An 18,736-nucleotide genomic window follows, 5' to 3' on the forward strand; every position below is an offset into this window, starting at 1 on the left:
TCCCTGTCTCTGGCTCCTTCTTCCGCACGACACAATACAAACCCTGGTGGTTCTGATCATTAATAAATGGACCTTCTTTCCGATCAGCCTTCAGCCTCCATTTTGTTTTCAACACCTTTTTCCTGGACTGGAACTGAACAAGATGGGTTTTCCCTCCAACAATACAAACTACAAAAGAAAACAGAAAGGCAGTGAGGGGAAAGGAGGGAAGAAGAAGTGAGAAAGGGGCTGGGGAAAAGGACTCCCTCTGTTGCCGTAAAATAAACATTAACATCGAACCACAACTTTTTGTTTTTCCGTAATAATAAGCTATATAAACACATATCAATCTGACGAGTAAAACCCAAAATCGTAGTTGCAACTGACTCATATTTATGACGGTTGCAGTGTCCCTGGGTCATGTGATTCCCTTTTGCGACATTCTGACAAGCAAAGTTAATGGGAAACTCAGATTCACTTAACAACCGTGTTACTAATTTTAACAACCTCAGCGATTTGCTTAACAAATGTAGTGAGGAAAGTTGCAAAATGGGGCAAAACTCACTTAACAAATTTCTCACTTAGCAACATAAATTCTGGGTTCAGTTGCAGTCGTAAGTTGACTACCTGTGTAAACATCAAAATCACATGAAGCACAGGCAGTCCTTGACTTATGACCACAACTGAGCCCAAATTTTCTGTTGCTAAATGAGACAAATTACATAGGGTCTCCTGCTTGAAGGAGGGGTTTGGACTAGATGACCTCCAAAGTCCCTTCCAACCCTGTTAATCTGTTATTTTCTGTTAAAACTTCTCCCTGAAGTAATGGGTGGGAGTAGAAGACCTCAGAGGTCCCTTTCAACCTGGTCATTCGATGTTTTATGTTCTATGGGTGATATTTTGGAGAGACACATGGATGCTTGTCAATGATGGCTGAAGCTTAACTAAAAACAGTGGGCAGGATCACCCTGAAATGTTCACTTAACCCTTCCTATCCCATTTATCTATCTTCTCAACAACTTGTTATCTATCTGCCTTGCCACAGGGCTGAATAGCTAGCTGGCTTCCAGAAGGCTTCTGAAATTGAAAGCAATAAAAGTTTGGCTGGAGGACCTCAAGTCAGCTATCAATGATATAGAGCCACACAAAATGGCCATCTAATTTAAGGTCAGACCAATAGGCCTTCTGGTACAATTTTGCCGCCTCTGACATGTTGTGTAGGTTCTACTCTGCCCCTAGATGGAACATTACTGATGCTCACAGTTTTGATTGTTCAATAAACCAGTGGAATCGCTTGCCTTCAGAAGTTGTGGGCGCTTCATCACTGGAGGTTTTTAAGAAGAGACTGACCAGCCACTTGTCTGAAACAGCATAGGGTCTCCTGTTGGAGCCAGAGGTTGGACTCTGAGACCTCCAGCTATATTCTGAACTCCAAGATCCTGCCCCAGTTCCAGCAATCCAGCCTTCCCTGCTCTCACTGGGTTCGCTCCAACTAGGTTTTGATGGCGAAACCGCAAGCCGCGGGCATGAAACCTGCAGCTTGGCATAGTCTCCACAAACAGACCGCAGGCAGCAGTGGTGGTATTCTATCGATTCGGCCCGTAGCTCTGACAATCATCTGTGAGCGAACCACTTCATTCCGATGATCAGCTGCTGGGTCTTCCCACCCACCCCGGCTCTATACTGATCTTTATTTCCTGCTTTTCAACCTCAGCTGCTTCGCGCGGCACAGAGGATTGCCGCACGTCAGCTGTTGAAGACACAGGGAGAGCGCAGGAATGCAGGAGAAGGTTAGTAGGTAACCCTCTGCACGCATGGGCGCAAAACCTGCCCACCAAGCCACGCCCACAGAACCGGTGGTAACAAAATTGGAAACCCACCATTGGCAGGCAGTCCTGCCCAAGCGCACAGATTTGAATGTGTCTCCAACCTCTGCTTTTCTGGTTGGCTTCACACGTTCAATTCAGCTCTTGTGCAAGCGTACGTTGCCTAGAGATTAAGCCAAAGGTCGGTTGCTGCACAGCGCTATAAATAGGCTTGTTGTTGTTGCAGCCCACCCAGAAACACAGTTCGTGTGAAACGCTGTAGCCCCCTTGGTGGTGGGTGTGAGCCACTGCGAGAGTCGAGGAGGTCTGCAGGGAGAGGTCCAGAAGGACAAGGGATGGTCCCCACAGTGCCATCAAAGTGCCACCTGTATTATTATTTTTTTAATGCACGTGAAAACCCTGTGTTGCTTCCATGGCACAGCCATGCCTCCATTGTGAGTTTTTTGAACACCCCATGCAGATGATCAGATTGCTACCCAGGAGCTCAAGGTGCCAGGACTAGTTGCTGCTTAGCTTCCAAGGGCATTTGAAAGAGCAGCTTCTGATTTTTAAAGCTCTGAATGGCTTGGGGGGGCACTATGAATGCTTTGATTTAACAATAGCAATAACAATAACGCTTTACAGTGCTTCACAGCCCTCTCTAAGCAGTTTACAGAGTCAGCCTTTTGCCCCCAACAGTCTGGGTCCTCATTTTACCCACCTCAGAAGGATGGAAGGCTGAGTCAACCTTGAGCCTGATGAGGTTTGAACTGCCAAATTAAAGGCAGCCAGCAGGCAGCAGAAGTAGCCTATAATACTTCACTCTAACCACTGCACAACCACAGCTCATTTAAGCAGATTTTTTCCCACCAGAATTAGCCATGCAGGTTGTTTCTTGAAGGCAATAAAGATGGAGCGATTTGAAAAAACAACAACGCTCTGTGTAACTGCAATTGCCGATGCCGCTGTGTAATTTTACCATGGGACAGTCTCTCCCGCTAATGATTATTTATTAATCTAATTTATGGGATTAGAGTGTTATTGGGGATGCTCTGTCATTTTGATTATTGTCATTTGTATTGTTTGCCATGGTCGTTTTATTGTTAATGGTTGTACTGCGGATGTTTTATTAGTTTGTACTGTTGGTTGCACCCTGGATGCATTAATTGGAGTTTGTGTCAGCTGCTGTGAGGCTGAATAAATTTCAGGCACACAGAATTCATAAATAAAATTAGGGCTCTCAAAATACAGGGACTGGGTGTTCACGGCACATGACATTACAGCAAACCCCCAGTGATTGACATTAGCTTTGGGTTCATAGTGCATGCTAAATATGACTTTTTATAAAATGCAGTTGCTATGTTTATCTATGCCACAGATTATCAGAGGAACCATATTGTGGCTTACAGACTAGTTCAGGTCATTGAAAGATAATAATAAGGTAATGGCCTGTTTTAAATATAATGCACTATACTCAAAATGGACCAGTTCCACTTTGGGGGTTTTCTCTTTCTTTAGTAGAAGATACTTGATTTTGTTAAAGACAATCATGTTCCCAAGCTCTGATTGGATTCTGGAATCATTTCACATGATGGTTTCTACAAGTGAAACTCGAAAAATTAAAATATCACGCAAAAGTTCATTTATTTCAGTAAAGCAACTTAAAAGGTGAAACTAATATATGAGATAAACTCATTGCATGCAAAGCAAGATAGTTCAAGCCGTGATGTGTCATAATTGTGATGATTATGGCTTACAGCTCATGAAAACCCCAAATCCACAATCTTAGAAAATTAGAATATTACATGCAATCAATAAAACAAGGATTGTACATAGAACAATATCGGACCTCTGAAAAGTATAAGCATGCATATGTACTCAGTACTTGGTTTGGGCCCCTTTTGCAGCAAGTACTGCCTCAATGCAGCGTGGCATGGAAGCTATCACCCTGTGGCACTGCTGAGGTGTTATGGAAGACCAGGATGCTTCAATAGGGGCCTTCAGCTCTTCTGCATTGTTTGGTCTCATGTCTCTCATCTTTCTCTTAGCAATGCCCCATAGATTCTCTATGGGGTTCAGGTCAGGCAAGTTTGCTGGCCAATCAAGCACAGTAATCCCACAGTCATTGAACCAGGTTTTGGTGCATTTGGCAGTGTGGGCAGGTGCCAAGTCCTGCTGGAAAATGAAGTCAGCATCCCAATAAAGCTCGTCTATGGAAGGAAGCATGAAGTGCTCCAAAATCTCCTGGTAGACAGCTGCGTTGACCCTGGACTTAATGAAGCACGGTGGACCAACACCAGCAGATCACTTGGCTCCCGAAATCAACACAGACTGTGGAAACTTCACACTGGACTTCAAGCATCTTGCAGTGTGTGCCTCACCATTCTTCCTCCAGACTCTGGGTCTTTAGTTTCCAAATGAGATGTAAAAGTTGCTCTCATCAGAAAAGAGGACTTTGGACCACTGAGCAATAGACCAGTTCTGTTTTTCTTTAGTTCAGGTAAGACGCTTCTGACATTGTTTGTTGTTCAGGAGTGACTTGACAAGAGGAATATGACATTTGAAGCACATGTCCAGGATCCGTCTGTGTGTGGTGGCTCTTGATGCACTGACTCCAGCCTCAGTCCAGTCCTTGTGAAAGTCCCCAATACTTTTGAATGGCCTTTTCCTGACAATCCTCTCCAGGCTGCAGTCATCCCTGCTGCTTGTGCACCTTTTTCTTCCACACTTTTCCCTTCCACATAACTTTCTATTAATATGCTTTGATACAGCACTTTGGGAACATCCAACTTCTTTTGCAATTACCTTTTGAGGCTTTCCCTCCTTATGGAGAGTGTCTGTTATGTTCTGAGAACCCTAGGAGTTCTCACTCAGGTCCATTCACTTTGCGGGGGCGTTCCTCCCCTTCACTCATTGGTTGGTTCTCCCCAGCAGCCAGCTATAAAAGCAGGCTGCGGGGTCCAACCAGTTGCTGATCGCTGCGAGCCAGTTCCCGGCTTGGCAAGCACGGTCAGCCCTTTATTGTTATAATAAAGTATTGTTGCACTCATGCTCTGGTTCAGCCTCTCTTTTCCCAACTTAACACTGGCAACGAGGATGGGATGGCTACCAGAAGCACCATGCAACCGCTGAGTCACTAGCCGCCGATTCGCAGCCAGAGAGAGAGCGATCGGCCGGCGATAAGAGCAAACGCTGATCCGCAGCCAGATAGAGCGGTCAGCAAGCAAAAAGAGCGAACGCTGATCCGCTGACAGAGAAAGCGGTCAGCAAGCACTAAGAAGTGAACACTGATCCGCAGCCAGAGAGAGCGGTCAGAATCGAAAGTTAGAAGCGTCTGTAGCCGCTTGTTAGCCCAGCTACAGGGAAAGTGAAGCGCTGCGAGCCGCAGCCGCTCGTTTGTTTAGGCGCGAAATTCAAACGGCTGTCATTTGAATTTCAAACCTAAAAGGTACAGCGCGGTGCTGTAGTCAAGTCACTGACGCCCACACAGGCGCGATTTCAAACGCTGCCAACAGCTGATAGCCAAACCGTGTGCTAGCCTAGAGAGAGAGAGGATTGCGAAAAGCCTCTCCAGAGCTGAAATCACTTGCCTGCCACAGGCACTAGAACCTTTGCCGCTGCCCCAGAGAGATTTTATCCACAGGTTGTTCCACCGGTCCCATCACCATGAATTCCAATCCAGTCTTCCCAGCGTTCAAACTGGATGAGGAGAAGTGGGAATCATACAAGAACCGCTTCAACCATTATATCGATGCAATCGGGCTGGCTGACGCTGGGAAGCATCGGAAAAAATCTACTGTGGAGCCATCGTTTTCGATACTGCCACAGCCCTCGTGGCTCCATGTGAGTTGAAAAACGTTCCTTGGTCTGAACTACTTGAAATCCTCACTAACCACTATTCTCCCAGGCCCTCACAGATTGCCAGGAGATTCACCTTCCGTATGAGGAAGCAATCGGACAAGGAGACCATCAATCAATACATGGCCGCCCTCAGAACAGCAGCACTGCATTGTGGGTTTGGAACCTACCTGGAGGACATGCTCCTCGATCAACTAGTCTGCGGGGTCAAGGACCTCCACCTTCAGAGGCGCCTTCTCGCTAAAAAGGACCTCAACCTAGCGCAAGCCGTCGAGGAGGCCTTGGCAGCAGAACTGGCAGCGCACTCAGCCACCGAAATCCATGGCCAGACTGCAAAGCTAACGACAGTTCCAATCCACTCTGAGGAGGTGGTAGCAGAGGAAGCCCCTAGTGATGAAAACGATGTCCACCGCCTCTCCAACACCAGACGGCCGCAGGTAGGAGCCAAACAAGAAAACATCAGTCCGCCCAAGCACATCACCCTGTGCCTAGCCTGTGGTGGATCTCATCTGAGGGCCACCTGCAAGTTCAAGGGAGCCACCTGCAATAACTGCCATAAAAGGGGGCACATCGCAAGAGTCTGCCAAACCCCTCAAAACTCAGCACAAAGGCACCCCCCCTTCTCACACTCCGGACCGCAGAGGCAAGTATTGAACTGTCGCACTCACCACCATGCCAAGCACACTTGCCACACTGTTAGTAAAATCTCTCTCTCCGTTTACTTAGAAGGTAAACCGTGCCACATGGAGGTTGACACAGGGTCAGCGCTCTCAATTATCTCGTGGAACACCCTCAAGAGGCTCCAGCCCAGCCTATCAACTAGCCGGCTCCAGAAGTGCCAGTTTAGCCTGAAGGACTACCAGGGGAGGACCATTCCTGTAATCGGCAGAGGCAAGTTCCTTGTCAATTTTAAAGCTTTTAAAGGTCACCTACCTCTAGTGGTAGTTAACGGCAATCTCCCTACTTTATTGGGGCTCGATTGGTTTCCCCATCTCGGCCTAGGGCTAACAGGAGTCCATGCTGTCTCAACCTCTGACACTGACTCCTTATTCGCTGATTACTCAGACGTATTCAGTGATGAGCTGGGGTGTTATAACGGTACCCCTATCTCATTCTCAGTCGACCCCCAGGCAGTCCCAATCAGACTAAAACCGCGGAGGGTCCCATTCGCTATTCGGCCAAAACTAGATGCGGAATTGGATAAACTGTTAAAACAAGGGGTCATTGAGCCAACAGATTTCGCCAAATGGGAGACGCCCATTGTCACACCCCTCAAAAAAGACGGTAGCCTGAGAATTTGCTCGGACTACAAGACCACAATCAATAAGTTTCTACAAGTTAGCGCTTACCCAGTGCCCGTCATTCAGCATTTATTACACACTTTTGAACCCGGCAGCATTTTTGCCAAATTGGACATGTCTCAAGCGTATCAACAGTTCCCTGTTGACAACCAAACAGCGGAACTCCAGACCATTGTCACTCACAGGGGTGCTTTCCGATGCAAGCGTCTCCAATTTGGCGTAAGTGTTGCCCCAGGTATTTTTCAATCCCTCATGGAGCGGATTTTGCAGGGCCTCCCTGGTGTAGTACCCTACTTCGACGACATCTTAGTCTCGGCCAGGGACAGACCCCAACTCTTCCAGAGAGTCAGAGCAGTGTTAGAGAGGTTCAGACAGCATGGCCTCAAATTGAAAAAAGAAAAATGCGTCATTGCCACTAGACAGGTGGACTTTCTAGGTTATAAAATTGACGCCTCAGGCATTCACCCCCTGGAGTCCAAGGTTAGGGCAATTCACGAGGCACCCACTCCAACCTCCAAAACTGAACTACAGGCCTTCTTGGGGCTATTGAACTTTTACGCCTCCTTCTTGCCCCATAAAGCATCAGTAGCTGAACCCCTACACAGATTACTGGATAAAAAATCACCTTGGCACTGGGGGCACAAAGAAGACGCTGCTTTTCACGCCGTCAAATCACTACTCACATCAGAGGCGGTACTTATTCAATTCGACCCCAACCTTCCATTAGTGCTGGCAGCAGACGCATCTCCTTTTGGAATCGGGGCAGTATTAAGTCACAGGCTTCCCAATGGCGCCGAGGCTCCCATTGCTTTTTTCTCCAGGACGCTCTCTACAACAGAGCGCAATTACAGCCAGATTGATAAGGAAGCTCTAGCAGCTGTTGCAGCAGTGAAAAAATTTCACGAGTTTCTCTTTGGCCATTTTTTCGAGCTGGTCACGGACCACAAGCCCCTCCTGGGTCTACTAGCTGGGGACAAACAGACCCCTCAGGTCCTTTCTCCTAGAATGACGAGATGGACCCTCTTCCTTGCAGCCTACTCCTACAGACTCATACACCGCCCAGGTAAAACATTGTCCCACGCTGACGCTCTCAGCCGCTGTCCCTTGCCGGCTCCAGCTGAAGACCCTGCTCCGGTCCACGCTATTTTTGAGGTCACCCAACTGGACCTCCCCATCACTGCCCTTGACATTGCCGCTAAAACCAAGGCAGACAAAACGCTCGCCCAGGTGTTCGACTGGGTGAGGAGGGGGTGGCCGGGTTGTAATGTTGAAAACAATTTCACACCTTTCAAGACCCGCATGCAGGAATTGTCCAGTTTGCAGGGCTGTCTACTGTGGGGCACTCGAGTGGTCATCCCGACCTCACTGCGTACCCGAGTTCTGGAGGCGTTGCACGAGGGACACCCTGGCATCGTTAGAATGAAGGCATTAGCACGCAGCTACGTATGGTGGCCGGGCCTCGACGAGGACGTCGCTAGATGGGTAAGCTCCTGCAACCCCTGCCAGGAATCCCGTCCAGCTCCTCCTATTGCCACCCCTACTAAATGGGAGAGCGCCAGCGCTCCGTGGTCCAGAATTCACATCGACCTGGCTGGCCCCTTGCATGGGAAAATGTTCCTAGTGGTCGTGGACTCCTATTCTAAATGGATTGACGTAGCACACCTATCCACGACCACCACACAAGCAATTACCAAAGTATAAACGCGCCTGTTTGTAACGCACGGGCTACCCGACTCCATTGTCTCCGATAATGGCCCACAGTTCGCATCAACCGAGTTCAGCCGTTTTGCTGCCAACCTGGGTATCCGCCACATTTTCACAGCCCCATTTCATCCTGCCAGTAACGGATTGGCTGAAAGGGCCGTCAGGACCACTAAAGAAGCCCTGGCGAGGTTCAGCAGGGATGATTGGCACCACAAACTCGCGCGTTTCCTGATGAGCCAGCACTCAACTCCATGTTCAGTCACCAATAAGTCCCCAGCTGAGCTCCTGATGGGCAGGCGACTGAGGACTGTATTGGACAGACTGCACCCACAATACTGCCCTGACTCTCCCTCGCTTCCACATCGGGGGTTAGACATTTTATCTTACAGGAGCCAGTATTCGCGAGGAACTTCGCTGGAGACCCCTGTGGATCCCGGGCGAGATCGTGGCCATCACCGGACCCAGGTCGTATCGAGTCAGACTGGAGGACGGTCGTGTCTGGAGAAGGCACCTGGACCAGCTGCGTAGGCGTCTCAGCACCCTCGCTAGCAGGGACCCAGAATTACAAAACGAAGGGAGGCCTCAACATCAACCCCACATCCACATCCTTCCCGGCGACCAGTTTACACCGGCAGCCATTCCAGAAAGCCCGAACACGGACAGCGGCGCCCAGACGGCTGACCACTCCGATCCAGTCTACGGGGGCACGTCCCCAGTGACCAACCCTACGAGTCTGGGACCTGCCCGAACCGAGGAGCACGTTGGTGACACTTTACCAGCTCTGCCTTCCCAGGCAGACCCTGAACGGACAGACAGCGTTCCAGAGCTGCGCCGTTCCGGGCGCCAGCATAAACCTCCTGCCTACCTCAAAGACTATGCGTGTTCGCATCTGGGGGGAAGGGGTGTTATGTTCTGAGAACCCTAGGAGTTCTCACTCAGGTCCATTCACTTTGCGGGGGCGTTCCTCCCCTTCACTCATTGGTTGGTTCTCCCCAGCAGCCAGCTATAAAAGCAGGCTGCGGGGTCCAACCAGTTGCTGATCGCTGCGAGCCAGTTCCCGGCTTGGCAAGCACGGTCAGCCCTTTATTGTTATAATAAAGTATTGTTGCACTCATGCTCTGGTTCAGCCTCTCTTTTCCCAACTTAACAGTGTCAATGATGGTTTTCTGCACAACTGTCAGGTCTGCGGTCTTTCCCATGATTGTGATTCCTACTGAACCAGACTGAGATACCCAGGTTTAAAGGCCCAGGAACCCTTTGCAGGTGTTATGGCTTTATTAGATGATGAGAGTGGGATACTTTGAGTCAAGAATATTGAACCTTTTCACAATATTCTAATTTTCTGAGATTGTGGATTTGGGGTTTTCATGAGCTGTAAGCCATAATCATCTCAATTATGATACATCACGGCTTGAACTATCTTGCTTTGCATGTAATGAGACTATCTCACATATTGGGTTCACCTTTTAATTTGCATTACAGAAATAAATGAACTTTTGCACTACATTCTAATTTTTCGAGTTTCACCTGTACATGTCTGAGGATGAAGTTTCAAGAAAAGTGTGATGATGCTGTAGTCTAACACCCTTGACGTTTAAATAGTGAGTTTTATCTTGTCCTTCAACATGGAATTAGTCCAACCTCCTGCCCAAGCAGGAGACCCTACACTATTTCTGACAGATGGGAGTCCAATCTCTTCTTGAAAGTCTCCAGTGAAAATCTCCATTGGTGCTCCCACAACTTCCGAGGGCAACTTCCGTTCCATCGGTTAATTGTTCTCACTGTCAGAAAGTTTCTCCTTATTTCCAGGTTAAATCTCTCCTTGTTCAGTTTCCATCCATTATTCCTCGTTTGGCCTTCAGGTGCTTTGGAAAATAGGTTGACCCCTTCCTCCTCCCTGTGGCAGCCCCTCAAGTATTAGAAGACTGCTCCCCAGGTCCTTCTCTTCACCGGACTAGCCATGCCAAGTACTTGTAATTGCTCATCATATGTTGCATGAAGGCAACCGTCAAAGATGGCAAGTAATGAAATTAGTACAGTATTTGACTTACAATTTACCAATTGGGGCCAGAATTTCAATTGCTAAGCAAGGCAGTTGTTAAGTGAGTCATTCCAAATTTTATGATCTTTTTGCCATGGTTGTTAAGCGAATCACTGCTTAAGTGAACCTGACTTCCCCAATTACCTTCGCTTGATGGAAACGTCCTGGGAAGATCTCAAGTGGCAATGACATGACCCCAGAACACCGCAATTGTCGTAAATACAGGTAGTCCTCGATTCACAGCTGTTCATTTAGTGATCGTTTAAACTTACAACGGCACTAGAAAAAGTGACATGACCATTTTTCTCACCATTCTAGAATCTTCATAGTCACACGATCAAAAATTCAGACACTTGGCAACTGACTCATATTTATGACTATGGTAGTGTCCTGGGGTCATGTGACCTTCTGACAAGCAAATTCAATGGGGATACCAGATTCACCTAATGACCATGTTACTAAATGAAAAACTGAAGTGATTCACTTAACAACTATGGCAAGAAAGTTCATAAAACGGAGCACATTCACTTAACAATTGTCTCGCTTAGCAACATAAATTTTGGATTCAATTGTGCCTGTAAGTCAAGGACTACCTATACCTGCCAGTTACCAAGTGGCCAAATGTAGATCACGTATTGTGGAGATGCTGCAACAGTCGTAAGTGTGAAGAGCAGTTTAAGTCACTTTTTTCAGTGCCATTGTAGCTTTGAATGGTCGCTAAATGAACTGTTGTAAATCGAGGACTACCTGTGAAATCAAAGGCTATGAATTCTCCTCATGTCTATTCTAAGATTCCTCTTCAGGGAATTCTTAAATCCTTAAATTCTGTCAGGTTACAAGAAAATAAACATTGATTTATTTAGATCAGACAATTCTCTACCGTGCTTTTCCTTCAGACGCTCAAAATCACTTTCAGTGAATAAGTATTGCATATAAACTATTTTTGCGGTAGATGAAAGCTACGAAACGCTGCTTGCATTTGGGTGAAGCTGTACATTTTTTTCCCAACATTTCTTTTCCAAGGGAGATGCTGCTGTTACTGGCTCTATTCCTGCTTGTTGGTTGCTTCTGGCTTGGGTCACATATTACATTAAGTCTTCCTTTCTTTAACCACACTGTGTGAAACTATCTTTGACTGGATTCACACAACATGGCAAACCAGAAATCAATAAAGGTTTGGTATGATGCTTGAACCCTCTGATTCTATGCCCACAACATAACTTTCTCACACAATATTCTAGGCTTAGTTGGCTTTGGGTTTTGAATTCTTTGTAGTTCAGTATGTTTTATGAACTCAGGTCACTTGACTCCTGTTTGGTTTAATGCAGGTATATCTAACCTTAGCCATTTAAAGACTTCTTTAAGATCTGCTGGCTGGGGAATTCTGGGAGTTGCAGTCCACATGACTTAAATTTGCCAAAATTGGACACCCCTGATTTAATGGGTTATGCATAGCTAGAAAATAAGTTGATGTGCTAATCAGTTAAGACTCTTCTTTTAAAGATAGTTGAGAAAATATAATATTAAGTTAGAAAGTGACAAAAAGGCCATAATATCAGATTAGAGGGGTAGTAAAATTTATTAAAAGATCTAATATCAGGCCATATCAGTAAAAAAAATATTGTGATCCCAAGTTTATCTTCTATTTTCATTTTATTTTATGTTATTTTATTTATTTTTAACAATCAGAAATGTATTCATTTAAACCTACCACTTACTAATCCATGAAGGCTTTGTTTATATCTTTATTCTTGTTAAAATGCAAATCGCTGCATTCTTCTCTTTTTCTCATGTAAATATTCTTGTTCAAATATTTAAATGCAAATGCTCCGAAATGTAAGCATTTTAAAAAAAGTGACTTCTGCTATTTGCCGACATATTTGTTTCATTTTATTACTAGCTGTGTCTCAGTTTAACAATCCAATTCTGAACTCAATTCAAAGTTGGCTTTAAACTTGAAATTCTCTTACATGTGAAGTTCTTGGAGCTTGATTGTTTGCTTGCAAACATTTCATTACCCAAGCAGGTAACTTTATCAGTATGAGTGAGTAACAGTATATACAGTAACTTGCCCTTCCAGTTTGGGCTGAAGTGTAGTTTTCTCCTTGGGAGTATTTCTTGATTAAAATATTGTTTTCTGCTTGATTGTTTGTCTGGCATGTTATCTCACAACTCAGAGACAAACTCAACCACAGTTTCAAGTAAGAAAATGTGAGCATCTTAGACCAAACCAAATCGAAAAAATCCTAGGAAATTCCTGGAAGCTTAGCATTCAAACAAATTAGCCTCAGTACACACATAGAGATAAACCACATTTACACATCATTCAAAAGAAGCAATAAAAAAACTAATAAAGAAATAAGAAGGCTAGAAGCATCCTGTCCTTCAGCCAACACCCAGATAAGCAGGGATTAACACCAGACAAACAATCAGGCAGAAAACTTACCTATTTGGGTAATGAAGCTGTGCAAGGAAACAAAGAAACTTAGAGATCACCAAGAACTCCACAGTTCAGATCTGAGTTACCTGAAATATTTTCTTATATTGGACTGCTATATATTTTAGAATGAAAGTAACCTGAGGAGTTTCCTGCCTGCTCTTTGTGAGACTCACAAATTAAGAACAAGCTTAAGGAATCTCAGGGTTGTAGCCAGATAAGATAACTGAAAAAAAAAATCTGTATTTCCAATAAAAGCTCATGTCACCCTGAATTGAACTCAGTTTCACTTTTTCTCATGGGTTATAGATGATGTTTACAAAGCACCCCCACAATTCAATTCAAATAGCTTTTCTTAAAAAAAACACACCTGTTTCCCACAGAATCTTTGGAATATTGAGATACAACTACTCTGCCTTCAAAGAACTGAGCAAAAATATCCTGACAGAACAATTAATCAGTGGAACAACTTTCCTCCAGAAATTATGACTGCTCCATTTCTGGAGGTTTCTAAGATGAGTTTGGATAATCATTTGTCCGAAATGATATAGGGTTTCCTGCTTGATCAGGGGGTTGGACTAGAAGACCTCCAAGGTCCCTTCCAACTCTGTTATCCTGTTATTCATTCTCCTTAAAAATGTGATAGTTGTAAGCATGTCTGCGAGGGCTTTCTATATCTGCCAGCATGGGAAAAAAATTAAAACTGGAATTCTGGAATTCGAACGTAGTTCAAGGTTCCGTCGCTTTTTGTTCTGTCCTCCAGCTATACTATCGGTATCCCTGAGTTTTGTAACAATGGAAGAAGCAATGATTTGCAGTGAAAGCTTTAATAACAGGATACGTGAGTTTCAGCTTAGGCAGTTTAATGAATTATCCCTACAAAGGAACAGTTCAGGCTTTATCTTCTAGAAAATTACTGACTGTTCCACACACCTGCTTCCCTATTTCAGAATTGGTGAGGAAATTATACATATAAATATACATTCAGCTGCATGTAGATCACCTCTTTTTTTTAACCTCAGAAATGTTCTTTTTTCAGAGCATAAAGAATAGAAAAACAAATACAGCTAAGCTGTGCAGCTAGTCTCCAAATGGGTCATACTGCATTTTGAAATGCAGAAGTGATTTCCATACATTCCTTCCATGGTGTCTTTTGATGTTCAGCCTAATCTGAAGCTCCTGCGAGAGGGCACTCATCCAAATGCTAACAAGGCCTTGCCTAATAAACAAGCTCTATCCCTCAGTGGCTAAAATGCTGAGCTTGTCGATCAGAAAGGTCGGCAGTTCGGCGGTTCGAATCCCTAGCACCGCGTAATGGAGCGAGCTCCCGTTACTTGTCCCAGCTTCTGCCAACCTAGCAGTTCGAAAGCATGTAAAAAGTGCGAGTAGAAAAATAGGGACGACTTTGGTGGGAAGGGAACAGTGTTCCGTGTGCCTTTGGTGTTTGGTCATGTTGGCCACATGACCATGGAGATGTCTTCAGACAGCACTGGCTCTTGGGCTTTGTAACAGAGATGAGCACCACCCCCTAGAGCCGGAAATGACTAGCACATATGTGCAAGGAGGGGAACCTTTATCCCTTAGCTGACTCAAGCTTAGTTGATATTTACAAGACCCTTAATACTTGTTGTTGTTGTGGACTTCTCTCCAGCAACGTTGCTTCTCAAAGAGACCTGGCAGCACATAATCACTAATGTATTTGGGATCTTTGGATAAATACACTAATAATGGGGGAAAGCTTTCGGGATTTGTATGTTTTTCAGTTCTGATCTAAGATAAAACAATGCTCTGTAAAGTTCCTTGATGAACGATATCCAGTAGCCGTTCTCCTACTTCCCCAAGATCTAACAAAAAGACTGTGGGATGATTGAATTATTAGGCTCAAGGAAACTAAAAAATATATATGACGGTCAGACTGTGAGATTTCCTCTAGCCACCATGGATCCTTAACCAGACTCTCCTTTAGTTCATTCAGCTGCACCCACAAAGGTCCTGGTCTTATATTAGGAAAGAACAGTGATGCCTTCGTCTAGTGTAATCTTACCTTCATAGAAAGAAGGTGGACTTGAGTGGCAACCAATCTGACAGCTGTCCTTTGAAAAGATACACTGACACAGATTGGAACTGCCAACAGAGAAAACAACTCAGCAGAAGGTTGGACTAAAAGACTTTGGTCCCTTCCAACACTGTTACTCTATGTTCTATGTACTGTACAACTTATAACAAATCTCCATTATGCATGAACAAAAGCACCAACACTTGATGGTTCATTGGCAGGGGTTAATTGTCTCTTTATATAAACTCAAAGATTAAACTAAGCCTTTCCTTACTTGGGTTTTTCCAGCTGGCTGCAGGATGGCAATTAAGTTTAATCAGAGAATTTAAACAGAATTATTGATATGTAACAATGAAATAGCAATGGAAGAGAAATATTAAATTTACAGTGAATTAGAAAAAAAAGTGCTTTTTCCCAGATGCTTTTTCACTGACACATTACTCCAGTGCTGATTACTTAAATAGATAATTAATAGTCCAAAATTTGATGGAAACCCATTAATTTAAGTTGGATCATTTTTTAAAATTATGTTTGGTAGCAATGTCTCAGGAATTCTGGAAGATAATTTACTGCAGTATGAAGTACACTTTAAATACTGGTTTTTCTTTCCTGCCATCTGTTTTTCTGTTAACTGTTATGAAACTTTACATTCCTACAAAATATACAGATTTGACTTTGGGTATGGAAACAGTTATTGGAATACTTTATGTTTATTCCTAAATATTACACATCTTTCAAAGAACGGCAAAGTTTTATGGCAGACTAAGAATGCGTCAGTATGAAAAATATTTTCATATTTAAAAATCAATCTGATACAGAATTTAACTTAACCTGTGAATTATTTATGGATTAGAATTCTAATTATTATTATTTAGACCTGCCACATAGGACATTTGAATTATCCTTTATGCAGTGCTTTAAAACATTAGATTTTGCCTAATAAGAAGGGTAGACCTTTTTAGATTTCACAGATATTTCTATTAACTGTCTTATCTGACTAATTATCATACTCTTTTTTAATCATTTTTGTTCTTTGAATTGATTTTAATGACAGTTACATCACTTACATATATTATTTCAATGTTATTTTAAAATTCTTGTTCAATTTTATCTATCTGAATACTTCCATAATTCTTAAAATCTTTTTGTTTTGTTTTTCCTTGACTGTGTTTTAAAACTTCTGTTAAAATGATTAAAACAAACCAACAAATCTTACCTACTTTAAAGAAAGCCTGAGATTGGAGATGCATGGTTAGAGATTCTTTGAATGCTGGGAGGTAATCCTCAGGATGTGATCCTTTTAAAAAAAATGATTAAAGCAGTGTTCACTGTTGTAAGACAGCAACTGCTCCTTTCAACACATCAACACGACATCACAACAAGTACAAAAGGAGGAGAGGTAGCATTATGATGGTGCAATACTGCCTTATTGATTGTTGCCTATCTACAGTACATACTATATATACAACTTGGCAATGCCAAGTGACAGCAGCATCAGGAAGGTGTATGAGAAACTGGAGAAGGAACAGAGCTGGAGGAGGAACTTAGGGAGGACATGGAACGTAAAAGCCAAAGTTGATGCTATGCACGTTGATGGAATCAAGATTATTTTACTCTCAAAAATGGAGGGGCACTTCGACCCCGACAATAGACAAATTGCTGCAAAAGTAGATGGAGTTAGCAGAGATGGCTAAATTGACTGCTTTGATCAAAGAAAAAAATACAAATACCTTTATTTCTACCTGGAAACCATTTCTGGACTTTGTGCTTCAGGTAGAAAAAAATGAAACTGATTTTGGTTTTTGATTTTGTTTTTTGCTTTTGCTTTATCGATTAGATAGATATGGTGTTACAGAAATGGCTAGTTTAAACTATTAGTAGTAAATAAATAGGTACCACTTCAGTGACAAAGCAAAAAGTTGTGGTTTGATGTTTCCCTATTCTACTGCACCAAAGGGAGTCGGACGTCAATGCCTTTTCTTTCCTTTTTCCCATTCACTTCCATAGGGGACAATGCTCATCCCCGTTTGTTAGCCAAGAAAGCCAGCATTGTCCAAAAATGCTTCTATGGTTATGGGGCCAGCATGGCTACATGCTGAGGTGCACAAGATGCTGCTGCTTTGTCACTGCATGTTTTCAAATTGCTAGATGGGCAGGAGCTGAGGTCAGTAAACTCCTGTCCACCTAACAGGTGGTCTGAGGTCACAGGGCACTGGGGTTTTGAACCAGGTTATCAACTTTCTAGCCAATAAGCAGGGGTGGAATTCAAATTTCTTAACAACCAGTTCTGTGGGTGTAGCCTAATTTGTGGGTGTGGCTTGGTAGTCATGTGACTTGGTAGTCATGTGACTGGTTAGCTTGCATGTAAATATTATAAATATTTATGTAAATATTGATTTTTTTATAAAAAAAGAGCAACTTTACCCAAAATCAGACAAAGCAGGCAGGCAGATTGAGTTGCTCATAGAATCACAGATTCGTTCAGAGATCTATCTTTCTACAATCGGCTACCTGAGTCAGTCACATAAAATTTGTTTGCTAGCAAACTCATAAAATTTGCTAGCAAACCAACTCACAAAATTAACTCACAACACACCATGCATGGCAATTGCTTACAAGATAATAAGTATAAGTAAAAACATAGTTATGAATACATGGATACATATAAGAAAAATAAAAAGAAACAATAGGACAGGGACAGTAGGCACATTGGTGCGCTTATGCACGCCCCCTACAGACCTCTTAGGAAATGGATGAGGTCAATAGTAGACAGTCTAAGGTTAAAGTTACTTCCTGTAGCTTCTTTTAATTAGTAGCTTTGCTGCCACGTTTTGTACTTGTTGCTACTCCTGAACACTTTTTAAGGATAATCATAATCATGGAACATTAATATAAGATGCATAATACAATGTCACCTCTATAGCAAAGTTTTCCAAATTCAGCACCTTTTTAAGGTGTGTAGATTTCAACTCTCAGAATACCTTAGGCAGCATGGAATCAGACCCATAAGGCTAGCGCCACATGACGCATGGCAAGTCACAAAGTATGGTTCTTAAGTCACCATAGTTGGATCAGTCCAGCGTGCTAAACCAAAAGCAATGACCCACATTTGTGGTTTTGTGTGGTACTTTAACATTTTTATTAAAATGCAAGGATAGTTCTGCTAGATTAAAGCAGCTGGAAGGAATCAATATTTTCGGCAGTATCTTTCTGGGGAAAATTAAAATGCCACAGGGATGCCTAAGTTTCTGAGCTCCCCCAACTCTGTTTATCAGGAAAGGTCTTTTTTAAAAAAAAAAGGGGGAGGGAGGGAGAGGAGAAAGGGGGGGGGGATTCTGCAGAGGAGTAAAACAGAACATGGCAAAGCACTGCAGACAGATCTATCTCTACCCAAAAAGCATTGAATGGAGATGTGCAAATGGGTAGCAGATGGTCAGCATATCAGACAAGAAATCCAGGGGCTTTAGAGTTCCTTGGAGTGCTTCAAAATTGGCCACATCCCATATAACTGAAGAGGGTTTAGATATGGACCCCTCCAGAAACATCAGGACTGAC

This window comes from Pseudonaja textilis, chromosome 10 (assembly GCF_049901715.1).
Source record: "Pseudonaja textilis isolate UNSWEBS1 chromosome 10, rPseTex1.2, whole genome shotgun sequence".
NCBI lineage: Eukaryota > Metazoa > Chordata > Lepidosauria > Squamata > Elapidae > Pseudonaja > Pseudonaja textilis.